Source organism: Triticum urartu, chromosome 6 (assembly GCF_003073215.2).
Source record: "Triticum urartu cultivar G1812 chromosome 6, Tu2.1, whole genome shotgun sequence".
Taxonomy (NCBI): Eukaryota; Viridiplantae; Streptophyta; class Magnoliopsida; order Poales; family Poaceae; genus Triticum; species Triticum urartu.
Window position 1 is genome coordinate 13,069,400 of NC_053027.1, and position 3,753 is coordinate 13,073,152.

The following is a 3,753-nucleotide window of genomic DNA, read 5'->3' on the forward strand; positions in this document are numbered from 1 at the left end:
GACTTCACAAGGAGTAACAGTAAGTAAAGTGAAGTGAAGATGAAACCAGTGACTCGTTGAAGACAATGATTTGTTGGACCAGTTCCAATTGCTGTGACAACTGTACGTCTGGTTGGAGCAGCTAGGTATTTAAACCATAGGACACACAGTCCCGGACACCCAGTCCTGAACACGCAGCTCAGGACACCCAGTCCTCACCGTATTCTCCTTGAGCTAAGGTCACATAGACCTCGCCCAATCACTCTGGTAAGTCTTCAAGGTAGACTCCCAAACATTCACAGACTTCGTTCACCGGGAATCCACAATGTCTCTTGGATGCTCAGAACGCGATGCCTAACCGCTGGAGGATGCACAGTCCTCAAGTGTAATAAGTCTTCAGATCACACAGACAAGAAGACTTAAGTGATGCCCAATTCTCTCTGGCTCTGGTGGTTAGGTCTTTATCCTCGCAAGGAATTCTCTCTCAAAGGCTTCGAGGTGGGTTGCTCTCAAACGACAAAAGCCGTGCTTTTAATCTGAGCAGCCAACCGTTTATGGTTGTAGGGGGTGGGCTATTTATAGCCACTTGGCAACCCGACCTGATTTGTCCGAAATGACCCTGGGTCACTAAGGAACTGACACGTGTTCCAACGGTTAGATTTCAAACTCACACGGCAACTTTACTTGGGCTACAAGCAAAGCTGACTTGTCCGACTCTGGACAAGATTCGCTCTCATTGTCTTCACTCGAAGACATAGGTTTTTGGTTTGGGCATCACTTCAGTCATTCTGACTGGTTCTCTTGGACCCCACTTAACAGTACGGTGGTTTCTATGACTCAACACAAAAGAAAAAGAACTACGAAAGATCTAAGTCTTCGAGCTCCATAGGCTTCATATCGTGTCTTCTCTTATCATAGTCTTCAATATGAATATCTTCATATACCACCTTTGACTTCAATATCTTCATACATTTTTAGGGGTCATCTCTGGTAGTAAAACCGAATCATGAGGGACTTCTACTGTGTTATTCTGCAATTCTCACAAACACATTAGTCCCTCAACTAGGTTTGTCGTCAATACTCCAAAACCAACTAGGGGTGGCACTAGATGCACTTACACTGAGCTTACGTGCTGACTTGTCCTATTCTTACTCGTCTAATTAACCACCCACTCCTAATTAACCGCCCCCCTGATTTCAACGGTGTGTGCCCCGACGGGGACGAGATTTGCCTACTCCCCTCCCGTGTGCCCATCCGTGCTCCTGCATACGTGGCTTGATTTGATTGGAACAAAATAAGACCCGGCCCCACCCCCTTAAAAACAGGGGGGAGATGATTAGATTAGAAAGAAAAAAGGAAAAAAGACAGCCGTTGGATGAAGTGGGAGCACGGATGGAAGCATGGAAAGGAAGCAGGCAAGCCGGATCCCCCCGGCAGCAATTACGTAAAAGTTTTCGTAGCTTCCCGTAGGTGTAGCATTGCTCATAAAATATAATTAACTCACGCATCATGCAACCACTAAATTTACTGAGACAGCTGATGCCACAAGCAGTCTGCGTAAATGACAAAAATACAGACATGTTATTGATCACCAAAATTAATCTCACCATCCACCCAATTTACTACAATAAAACATTTGGCAGCCAGAAGGCACCCAGTTGGCCCAGGCCAGGCCAGATGCCCCCACTCCCTTCAGCATTTTTACAAAAGACCAGCAAAAGAGGCAAACCAACCGGAAAAAAACGAAATCACTAGTTGAGGAGTACTCGTTGCAAAGATCACTCCAACTTCCCAAGTTGTGACAAGTGGCGCACATGCAGCGTGCCACTTGTCGCAACCTGGGAGTTTTTCCTTTTTTGTAGATTCGTTTATTCAAAATGTTTTATCTCTCAAACCGTGCGTCTAAATCTCAAACCGCTTTCACCGTTGGATTCCTCGCATCGAGATTTTCAAAACTAGAACCCATGTTAATAGGTTTTGACGAACTTTTTTTCACGAAAAAACCAGACGAAAAAACTGAATCGGGAGCACAGGTTTTTTCCCTTTCCGACGAAATCACAACCATGCCTCTCGCGGAAGCAAAATCGTGACTCTCGCGGAAGGAAAAAAAAGAAGAGAAAACACGTTTTTTTTTCGTTTCCGAGGAGGCACGACCGTGACTCTCGTGAAAGCATACCCGTGTCTCTCGTGGAAGCAAAACCGTGACTCTCGCGGAAGAAAAAAAAACATGTTTTTTCATTTCTGAGAGGCACAGCCGTGACTCTCGCGAAGCATAACCGAGACTCTCGTGGAAGCAAAACCATGACTCTCGTGAAAGGAAAAAACAGAAAACGCGTTTTCTTTCCGTTTCCGAGAGGCACGGCCGTGACTCTCGCAAAAGCACAATCGTGCCTCTCGCGGAAGCAAAACCATGACCCTCGCGAAAGAAAAAAAGAACAGAAAACGCGTTTTTTTCGTTTTCGAGAGGCATGCCCGTGACTCTCGCGAAAGCAAAACCGTGACTCTCGCAAAAGAAAAAAAACGCGTTTTTACGCGCAAAAAAAATTAAAAAAAGTTTTTTGGGTCGAAAAGCTAAGGAAGACCGGTGAAAAACCAAAGCGTCGAAAAACCCGGAAAAAATCATTCAAATAGCCGAAAACGCATGCGGAAAAAAAATCCGGAAGAAGCACCCAGAACACGACATGTAGCGAATGGCTGAAAGCGCGCCAAGTGATACTAATCGTTGCGAGGCTTCCGAGGGGCGCTCGTTAACTAGTGGCTTCAAAAAAAAAGGAGTCGTGTGTCCTGCGTGTCCCTGCAAGGCGGGTGCCCCCTATTTCTCGCATTACACGAGACAGGGAAGGAGTCTCGCGTCGGGGTAAGCGCCAGTTGGACGGCCCAGCCCGGTGGGAGGCAACGGCCTATTTTTTCTGTTTTCTATTCTCGTTTGTTGCTTTCTTTTGGTACTTTTCTTTATACTTTAAAATATTATATACATAAATATTACAATAAACACTCTTCAAAAACAAATTTTAAAAAATGTTGACCAAGTATCAGAAAAATATTAAATCAGTATTAAAAAATGTTTAACGAGTATTTGAAAAATGATGAACAAGTATTTGAAAAAGTGTTGAATAAGTATTAAAAATGAGCAACAAGTATTTGAAAAAAAATGTTCAAAATCTATGTAAAAATTGTTGAAGAAGTATTTGAACAACAAATGTTGAATAAGTATTGAATAAATATTGAACAGGAATTTTGAAATATGTTGAACTAATATTTGAAAACTCTTGAACAAGTATTTGCAAAAAATATTGAGAAAGTATTTAAAAAATGTTGATCCTGTATATAAAAATGTTGAAAATGTGTTTGAAAAATGTTTAACAAGTATTTAAAAAATGTTGAATGACTATTTAAATAATGTTGATCAAGTATTTGAAAAAGGTTGATCACGTATAAAAAAATATTGAATGAGTATTTTAAAAGGTTGAACAAGTATTTAAATTTCTGTTGATCATGTATATAAGAATGTAGAATGAAAAACAAAAGGAAACAAAGAAAAACTAAAAAATGAAACCGAGAAAGAAACTAATAAACCAAACGAAATACAGAAATGAAAAAAACAATTGAAGACACAAATGAAAAAACCAGGAAAAGAAGGGAGAAAAACCGGCTCTTCCTTTCTGTAAGTATGGTGCGTCCTACTAGTGAACACAAACACGTGAAAGCCTGGTGGCTGGCTTCACTACTTCTCATCGAGGAAATGCAAGTTTGAATCTTGGGAGACCACATCTG